The sequence below is a fragment of the Cucumis melo genome, chromosome 9, assembly GCF_025177605.1.
Source record: "Cucumis melo cultivar AY chromosome 9, USDA_Cmelo_AY_1.0, whole genome shotgun sequence".
In the NCBI taxonomy this organism is placed as follows: Eukaryota; Viridiplantae; Streptophyta; class Magnoliopsida; order Cucurbitales; family Cucurbitaceae; genus Cucumis; species Cucumis melo.
In genome coordinates this window covers 7,788,020-7,798,441 of record NC_066865.1, presented here as the reverse complement: position 1 = coordinate 7,798,441, position 10,422 = coordinate 7,788,020, and the positions used below count along the sequence as shown (strand labels likewise).

The window sequence follows — 10,422 nt, the reverse complement described above, 5'->3', positions numbered from 1 at the left end:
TTATCTCCTTCTTTATTTATATTATAACTCTTTTGAAAAAAGTTATTTTTTCCTCTTAATCAATAGTGGAATTTTTTCTCTTTTGTTTTTTTTTCTTTAATTGTGTGGACATGAACACTTTTCAGTAAAAATTATTTTTTAAAAAAATCATGAAAAAAAAATTATATCAATCGGTATTCACATATACTAATAATCGCAAGGTTTATAATTCGGATCTCCATAAGTCCAATAGTTATTAAAATTTTGAGAACTATACATATAAATTTTTTTAGCATAGTGGTTTTTATTTATATCATCTATGTAATCAAAGTTAAATAAAAATGACACGATTTATTATCCAATAACACGATCTGTTATCCAATAAGCAATTTAATTGATCATTGGATCATTTGTTGTTACAATATTATTGTAATCTTAATGAATTTGTGTGATTGGGAACTAAATGAAGTCATTTAAGCATAGATCATCTTCTATTCAATATCTTAATTTAAACTCCATAGAATGAAGGTCATTTTATTTATTTATTATTATTATTATTATTAGTATGCTTTTTTTCATTATTGTAACAATGTTTTGTGCATCTTATCTTATTTTATGTATATGATCTACTCAAACTAGAAGCACTAATTTATTCTGTAATAGTTTTGAAAAACGCTAAATCACTCCTCGCAAATGGTCCATTAAGTTTTTGAACTTTCTTTAAATTTACTGCACTAAATTGTTTCATTGCAGCAGATACATTTAACGTTGCTGGTACGAAACAAGGTATCTCAACCCTATCGTATACATTTCAAGAAAAATATAAAAAATGAATACTCTCTTGTGCAATTTACAATGGAAAGAAGTTTCATTAAGTTAAGCTTATTAGTAGAATTTAAGAATAATCCAGCTTCCTTTGTGGAACAAAAGCTTCAAGGGGGACTTCACAGTAAAAGTTTCAACATACATTGGAATAAAATGGAACGGGTGGAGGATGCAAATTTTACTCATGAGCTTCTCATGTTATATCAAATTCAACTTAAAGTTTCAACTGATCAAATTTAATTGTACAGGGATGATCAAATAATCCGAACAACCAGAACTACCCAATCTAAATTCTAAGAGTTGAGTTGGTTAAAATTTTTTATGTTTTTTTTGGGTTGGGTTGGATTCAGGTTACATCTTTTAAAATTTGGGTTGACCCAACTCAACCCGAATTTTTAATATTGCTAAAATATATATTACAACTTATAAATATTATGTTTTTTTTAGTTTGTAATAAATATATTAAATTTTGATATTTAACATTTGAGTTTTATGAAATTTTAATTATTAAAATGTGTTGTAGACAAATTTAAATATGTTAAGTTATAATAAATACTATATTTAAAAATAAGTAAATAAATAAATAATCCAACAACCCAACCCAACCGTCAAAATTCGGATCGGGTTGGTTTGAAGATCTTAGTTGGATTATTCGGGTTGATCCAAAAAATCTCCCTAACCCAATCCAACCTAACTCATTTACACCTGTACAACTCAATACTTAATTAGATGAATGTTGCAACTTTTATTCCCGAATCAAATTTTCTATTGTTTCTTTTCCAACTCTGTTAATTGCTATTTCCATAATTAGGATATTATTAGAATATTTTTTTTGTGAAATATTATTCTTAGGCTATATTTGGGGTAAGGATAATTGGGAGTTAGGATTGGACTAAAGCCCAATCCCCGTTTGGGCCTAAGTTTTGCATAAATGAGAATTAGGGTTATGCTAATCCCCATAGCCCTTCTTGTATCTCTATCGTCATCCTCTATAACCCTTCGTATAACCCTCCTCAACCCTAGTGAAATCCGGTCGTAATCCTCCTCTATTCCTCTGTAATCTGTTCGATTTTCCTTCTCTTTTCTTTGTATTATTCCTCATTTTCGGCTCTATTTTTGTTTCCCCCTCGAAATGGTTCTCTTTCACTCCCTGATTGGTTTTATGACCGGTTGTCGCTTATGCGTGTTGCCTCAGAAACTTCCCGCCTTCCTCTCTATCTTTCCATTCACGATTTTACTGTAACAGTTGGTACACCAATGTAGCCTTGTCGCTTGGATATAGCCTTGCCGCTCCAATTTGGACTTTGCGTCACTTTCGTTTTGACCCAAAGCCACATCAAGTGACAAATGCTACACCAAGTTGAACGAAAGACGAGTAGGGCCTCAGCAGAGCACGGTAGGGGTTTTCGGTCAACATCGAAGGTTTGTGTAGCCCATGATGAGTTCGTTGTTGGTGGGCACTCTCTGATTCCTTTTTCACATCATCAAAATTTTTGCTTGGTTGTTTTTGGTTTTTTGACATACATTTTTTTGCTCAACTCCTTTTCTTGCTTCGTTCTATATTGTATTCAATTTTGTTTTCTTTTTCCTTTCAATGAAATGCATTTGTGTTTGAATCCCCCCCGACCACTTTAATCTTTTTCCATCCACATGTATGCCTTCCATTTTGGTATTATTTGTTGTGGCTGCAATTTTTTCCATCTGCATTCCATTCGATCTTGTTTCGAGCCTATTGTTTTTTAATTTGCTTTGTTACTTTTTTTCATTGTATGATACTAGTTTGCATATGAAATGTTTTATATTATGTTTTCAACAAGTTCTATGCTTCATCAATGAGTTCCTTTCTATTTCAACACCCCCCAAGTTATCTATGTTGTCCTAATCTAATGTATGGTTTGCGATCGAATCAATTGGTTTCACTGCCTTTCTTTCTTATTGTTCCAATCTGATTTGCTCACTGCTTGTTGGTTCTTCATAACTTTGTCAATTCCACTGCCCATCTCTGCTTGTGTCAATATTATCATGTCTGTTGTTTACTGTGTACATATGCTGCTATAGTTTTGCATACCTAATTTCCTAATTTCTTTAGTTTAGGTCTTCAAGTTTGATTATCATTTTCCATTGTCACATTCAATTGCCATATCCCCTATTTTCTAGGATACTTGTTGGTTCTTTCATGCTTTGGTATCCTATTTATTACCATTTTTCCTTGACTATATATATGGCCTCTAGTTTCTATTCCATTCCATTGCTTCATTATAATGTTAGCTTGAATTATTAGTTACTATTATTTCAAGTTCTTTATCTGTCTGTGTTGTCCCTATGGTTCATCCATCTATTGTAGTTTTAAAGCATGAAAACTGTTGAAAAAAACTTTATACACACGCTTTTTGCCATTGCTTGCTTTGTATTTACTTATGATGTCGTTATGTCCACCACACAAAATTCTACCGCAACAAAATTCTTCTTGAATGACTTTGCGTGAATTTCTTAACTTTGAGGCTACTTCCTTTCCCTTACATTATTTACTAATGCTTCTGTATTTTATTATACCGTTGTATGGATTTGTAAGGGCAAAGTTCGGTTAAGGCATGTTCTCATAACTTTTCTTTATTTTTCCCATTATGTAATCTATAACGACCAGCTTAGATATGTTTTGTAATCATTTGTTTCATATTAGATATGTTTTGTAATCTTTGGTTTCTTAATTTAGGTTGTAGCACACTACAAAAAAAGGGACCATTATGACAGTTGAATCCATCCAAAATTGTAAGGAGGGAAGAAATAAATGTCATCAAATGTTAAAAACCGCATTTTTGGAGGGAAAATATGGAATTTTTTGGATTTGAAGAATTTATGACAGTTTTTAAGTGTTATGAATCTATGACAATTTTTAAATGTCAATAATATAAATAATCAAATTATAAATATTTATTTTAAATTACATAAAAAGAAAGAAAAAGAAGAGAGAGGGAATTGAAGTTTCTTTTTCGTTAAAGCACCCGCTCTTGTTCTCTCGTCGATTGCTTCGTCACCATCTTCTTCCTCTTCTTCTTCCTCCGCTAAGGCACAACAACAACAATGCAGCCAATTTTCTTGCTCCTTCCTGTTCTCCCTCTGAACCTCTCTCCCTTGTCAATTCAAGCTCTCCCTCGTCGGTTCTTACACTCATGGTATTGTATCTGTAAGTTTTTCTAATCCCTTTAGCTGCTGAGATCTTGTGGAAATGTAAAACAAGGTTTGGGTTATCTGATATTTACTGACCCATTTTTTGCTTTTTGGTTTTTGCTATTCTTGGATGAAGCTACTAATCTGGGATGCTGCTCACTTTTTGAATATCTTCTCATGTTCTTCTGTTTAGACTTGTTTCTCTTTTTGTTACAACAGATGGGTTGATTTTGATAGTTACTTTAGGACTAAGAGAAATGTTATTTTCTTAATTGGTCATTTCTAGGGTGATTTACTATTAGTTTATCATTTGAATTATCATGGAGAATTGAAATTAGAAGATCTGGGATTCTGCTAACTCCATTTTCTTCTTTAATGGCAGAATTATAGACAATTCTTCCAAGTTTTAGCCTGAACTTTTTCAGTTTGTTATGTCCTCTTCTTGCCCACAAATAACTTGAACCTCTTCCTTTGAATTATACTTTATTTCCCTATTTGTTTTGAAAATTTGGCATTATTGTCCATGTTTTCTACTACGTTTGGATTGGTAACTGATAGCTGAAGAGTCAATGTGTTGTCTGTTTCAGAAGTCATGAGTTGGTTTTGCTCATTATGTAATGGTGAGAAGAGGGAAAAACCACTAAACTTAACACCATTTATGTCGATCAATTCCACAAATGTTGACATTGAAGTTGGAAGGTCTGGTTCTGAACTTAATTTTTTCTTCATTAATTTCATTTGAAAATATCTTAGTAAAGAAAGTACATTGGCAATTCCATGAAAGTTAAAGATGGTGGTGACTGGTGTGCTGTTATATCGAGGGTTTTTAATTTTTCTTTCATACTTTCACAGGAGATCTAGAATATTCTTTTGTACACATTTTCAAGTCTTATAAGTATAACTTATATGAGACAATTTTTGGGATTGAATGCTTCATCTTATATGTCTCTCATACATCATATCTGCAAAAGTATGTTCCAAACCCAAATGTTATATGGCAAACGATTACAAGCTATTTTGAACTTATTATGCTGAAATATCATAGACCCTAGGGTTTGCAAGTAAGCACCATTCATTATAGGATGATTTGAGTAACTTATATTCTCCAATATTGTTATTTAGCAATTTTTACTACATTTAGGTTCCATTGGGAGCAAATGGATGTGCGTATTTCCCTTTTGAGGAACTTTGTGACAAGCCTCTAGGAGTTGCAGATTACTTCGACACTACAAGAAAAACCACCTACTATGACAATTGGTTTCATCCCAAATTGAAGGAGGAAAATAATAACTACCATAAAATGTCAAAAAACGCGTTTTTGGCGGGAAAAGACGGAATTTTTCGAATTTGAAGAATTTATGACAGTTTTTTTAACTGTCATGAATCTATGACAGTTTTTAAATGTCATTAAATATAAATTTTCAAATTATATGTATTTATTTTAAATTACATAAAAAGAAAGAAAAAAGAAGAGAGAGTGAATTGGAGTTTTTTTTTTAATTAAAGTGCCTCCTCTCATTATTGCTCCATCACCATCTACTTCCTCTTCTTCTTCCTCGGCTAGGACACAACAACAACATTGCAGCATCCCAAATTTCGTGCTCCTTCCTCTTCTCCTTCTGAACCTTCTCCCTTGTCGATTAAAGCTCTCCCTCGTCGGCTTTCCTCTCCAAAAATCGTCAGCAACAATGGAGGGACAGATGTTTTGGTTGGTTTTGTTACTATTTTCTCACTTTTTAGATTTTTTTGTGTGGAGAGGAGAAGACAACGCCCTTTTCTCTCTTTCTCTCTCTATCTCTCTCTAAAAAACCCACTTACACAACCCATTCTCTTCACCCATCCACCCATTTTCTTCACCCATCACCCGATATTCACAACTGCGGCCCCCACCCCTTGAACGTCAAATGCCAGCTTTGGAACTGAGTGCTCGAAAGGATTATGAGGCGGCTCAGATTGAGGCTGTGAAGCACATCAGTTTGGGGTCATGTGATCCTGATAACACTCCAGTTGAAGTTATTGCCTTCAGATATTGGGTAAGTCTACTGTTTTCTTATGAAAATCTTCAAGGGTTCATAAACTTATTTCTCTAAAAAACTCATAAAATTGGTCATTTTATCCCACAAGTAAGTTCTAATTGTTAAGGATGGTACTGAAGATTCTTCTGGTTGTTCACAACTTGATCCATACAATTTCATCAAGAACAGATGAAGATTTTTTATTAAGTGTTTCAAAATTTAATTTTCTCCAATTTTTAAATCCTCGATCCTCGAATTTCTGAAATTTAGAATGCTTGAGTTTGATTCTCTTTAGCTAGCATGTTTATCTAACTTTCAATTGGTATTGGAATATTCTTAGAACACACAATTTTATTTGGTGCGGGATGATTTTTTGGTTGAATGTTCATGAATATGTAAATTGGAACCAACTGTTTTTGGCAAATTTTCAAAGCAATTTTAGTTGTTTAAAGCTATAGTTTCTAAGTTGTGATTGTTCCCTTATATGTAATAAAGCTTATGTAAAAGTTTGGAAGTTAATCGTGTTGTAAATGGAAATTTTCTGAAGGTCAAAGATGCCATGGTGGTGTTGCTGAAAACAAAGGACAAAACTGGGTTGTACATTATTCTTCACGGCTTCTTCATCTATCAACTTTAGTTTTTTAGTCAATCGATAATTTAACAAATTGTTTGTTTGTTTGATTAGTCCAAGATGTACGAATGCTCTATATATCAAGGGAACATTGTGGATGACATTAAAAGCAGATAGTGTATGTGTAAATAGTGTCTTTTCTTTGACCCGTGTGGCAAAGGGTCTGTTGCAATCTATGAAATTTTATTCCTTTTGCAGTTTCAATTTATATGATATTGTACTATATTCACGTACAATTTCATCATGTTGTATGTACCTTTCCATAGGATGGCCGTGTTTCCTTTATTGGTTTGGGAGAAAGTGTTGAGAGATAAAGTGCGTAAGTATAACTATTGATGAACAACCAGTAGAGTTATGAATTCAAATTCAAACTGTGTGGAGTGTTCTAGAAATTAAGGATAGGGTTGCCTTCTTGTATTTGGGGAAAATTTCTTTCAATTCCAATTTTGTTCCCTTCTGTATGATCATAATATATGCTGAAACTTGCTTTATTGCTATAACTTATAGACTTGTTTTATTTTTTCATTATTGCTATAAGCTTTTTCATCAATCATTAGTATTCTGTTCTTTTTAAGTCTTCTTTTTTATTTTCTAACTAATTCTTTATTGTCAATCACAGTTATATCTTGTCCAGTTATGTTGAAGCTAATTAAGTTTTCCCTTATGCTGACCATAGCTTTAGAAATCTTATATTAAAAGGCCAATGGTAATTGTTGGACCAAGTCTTGGTGCTGCTGTTGCTATTCATTTTGTTGTCAATTATCCAGAAGCTGTATGTATCTACCAGTTGGAATTTATGACTACAAATTTAAGTTATATCCTTATGTAAAATCATTCCAAAAGAGTCTTCCATCGAATATAACAAGATTATTTTAGGTTGATAGGCTTGTGTTGATTGATGCAAGTGTATATGCAAAAGGTACAGGAAACTTAGCTACCTTACCAAGATTGATTGCCTATGCTGGGGTGAGACTTTGCTTACTTCTGTGAACATTACATCAAGTGTGCCAATTATTCCTAACACTTTTGATGAGAGATTGATTTTATGCAATTACTATTTACAAAACTACAAAATTTACTTCATCCGTACATCCTTTCCTATCCATTTTACCATACCATTATGGCATCACCACATGTTTTCATGATAATTCTTCCTTTAAAATCTTCTGGAAAAGAATTGTCTTTTTAATTTTTTATCTACAAATTTAATGTTGAGTACTTCATTCCTAGATTTAACTCAGAATTCTATTAACTCAATTGGATTCAAAAGGAAATCTTTGGGTAAATAATTATTCGACATTTCACCTAATATGTGTTATGAGCCCTTATTGAATGATTTCAACTATTACATTTTTTAAGTGTCTTGTTATTCTTGCCGCAGTTTTTGCTTTTGTAATCTTTGATTTTGTTCCTTTTTTTTTTTTCATTCATTTGCTTAATACAAGTGTGTAAGAAATAAGGTTGGAGATTCAAAAGGGAAGTAGAGGACTTAAAAGAGGAGTGGAGTACAAAGAAATAAGGTAGGATTTATACCAATCTTTGATTTTTGTCATTTTTTTGTTGATTTATGTGTTGTTTTTCTTGTCAATTTAGGATTAATTCCTCATATTACATTAGTTTTTAATATGGATAAGGCCTTATCTTCTTATAGGGTGGATTGTTGAGATTTAATATTGGTTTCTATTTTCATCTCTACCGGCTATACATGCTTGTAATTATGCAAAGCCCATATATTTGCCTACGGAGGTTTGTTCTTGTTCTCATAGAGTTAATATTGGTTTCTATTGTAGTTCCAACACTCTCAATGTGAAGTTGTGAATTTTCTTTGATATTTATTGTATGCTATTGTAGTTCAAAACTCTTGATTATAGATTACAGTCGATTGATAGTGTTGATTTAAAGTGTGTAACTTATGTGTCTTTATTAGGTCTTGCACGAATCTGATCTACTATAGTGGTGAAGCTACCAAGTAAGTGAAGCTACAAAGTTTGTGAATGAAAAATGATATACTTAAAAATTTATGATTTATATTTCTGGGCCGATCTTATGGCAAATAACATGGTTCTTTTGTCTCTTTTCATTTGATTTCGGAATATCCTTGTGTGTGGGAGAGAATATGGTTCGACATATTACGCACCTTTGGTTGAAAAATTACATATTCGAGTAGACGTTGGAATAGCAAACCAGGTTGTGAATACACATATTTGTAGGCTGGACAGTAGCCTTTTACCAAGCAATAGCAAACCAAACTGTCAAATCCTATGATAGTTTATTGGTAGGAATTAAAGACATCTATAGGAAACATAGACACTTAAGTTTTTTTAAAGTGCCCATAATTGATGTCATGAGGTATTTTGTGGGTTCTGTTGGGTGTTAAAAGCCATAATGGTGTGATAAAATGCTTGTAGAGCTCTTTGCTAAAATAGTTTATTGGTAGGAATTAAAGACATCTAAGTTGTTTTTGCGTTATAGATTTATTAAGATGAAAATGATGTTATTTTTTACTGAGCTGGTAAATGTGACAAGTGTTATCTAAAATTAGGTACATGGGAGTGGTAAGTGGATTTCTAATTTGATATTCTATTTTGTTGTAGAAGGCGTGGTGCAGATAGTGCTAAGTCATTAAAACCTTATTAACAAGACCATTTCAGAACTTGAATCCGAACTAAGCTGTCTTGGAAGGCCTATTGCAAATGATGTTGGGGTATGTGCCTTGAAATTTCAATGACTGCCTCTATTGGTTCTAAACCCATCTATAGGGTTCATTTTTATTGTTTTAGTTTTACCTATTCTATAATATGTTTTGTTTTGTACTTCATTTAGCTGAGTTTGTGTGTTGTATTGTTGAATCAATTTTGTTCCCTTTTATTTTCTTACTAGGTTTTGCCAGAATCCATTGGAGCAGGGGAGCCATATTTGCGACAATTCATTAATGTATAGGCATTTTTGTAGGTTTGGTAGGAAAATTTCTAGTTTAAATGTAGTTATTTAAATAGTTTGTTTATAACAAACCATATATGTACCAACACTTAAAACAATACTATAAAATGTATGTTTCTTTATATTAAAGCGTTCACCGTTTCTTTCCGTATGTGATTGTATTGGTTTGTGTAATGGTATGTGTAATAGCAGGGCAACATGAAAAACAAGATTCAATAAAAAAAATAGTGCAAGAAAAACGGTGACTAAAAAGAAAATTATGACATTTAAATGTAAAAAAAAGTTGTCATCGAAAATTTTTTATTGACAGTTAATTAATATCATGGAAAGTGAAATGATGACAGTTAATAAATGTCATAAAAGATAAATAACGACATTTAATATTTGTCATACAATATTAACAATGACAGTTATTCGCTGTCATAAAATGTAAACAATGACAGTTATTCGATGTCATAAAATATAAACAATGATAGCTATTAACTGTCATCGAAAATAAATAATGAAAGTTATAATTTGTCATAAGATATTGAATTTGTGACATTTATTCTATGTCATGAAAAACCACATTTCGTGACAGTTTGGAGAACTGTCATAAAATACTTTCCATGACTGTCGCATCAATGACTGCAAAAAAATTGTCACGAAAGCTTTTAGTGACAACATTTAACTGTCATCATACGCCATTTTTCTATTAGTGCGAGTTGTTTAGTAAGTGATATTTGAAGATGCATTTGCCTCTAGGAGCTGCAAATTACTTCGGGTTGTTTTGTATTAGAGGGTAATATTTCAGGATGACATTTGCCTTTGTTTGGTAAGTGGTCATTTACTTTTTACTGTGCTAAATTTTTAGTCTAACTTGTT

The 10,422-nt window shown here is 32.1% G+C and overlaps 1 long non-coding RNA gene across 12 annotated transcripts; it reads left to right on the top strand.

Moving 5' to 3' along the window:
- Nucleotides 1–1,678: 1,678 nt before the first annotated feature.
- Nucleotides 1,679–9,709, top strand: LOC127151012 (uncharacterized). Of its 12 annotated transcripts, XR_007823676.1 has the most exons (8): nt 1,755–6,005; nt 7,295–7,390; nt 7,495–7,584; nt 8,064–8,138; nt 8,270–8,364; nt 8,546–8,587; nt 9,213–9,322; nt 9,499–9,709. It is a non-coding gene; the product is annotated as an uncharacterized LOC127151012 (long non-coding RNA). The 12 variants fall into 12 exon arrangements; XR_007823678.1 differs by having other exon boundaries at nt 7,503–7,584; nt 8,064–8,364; XR_007823674.1 differs by having other exon boundaries at nt 8,064–8,364.
- Nucleotides 9,710–10,422: the final 713 nt, after the last annotated feature.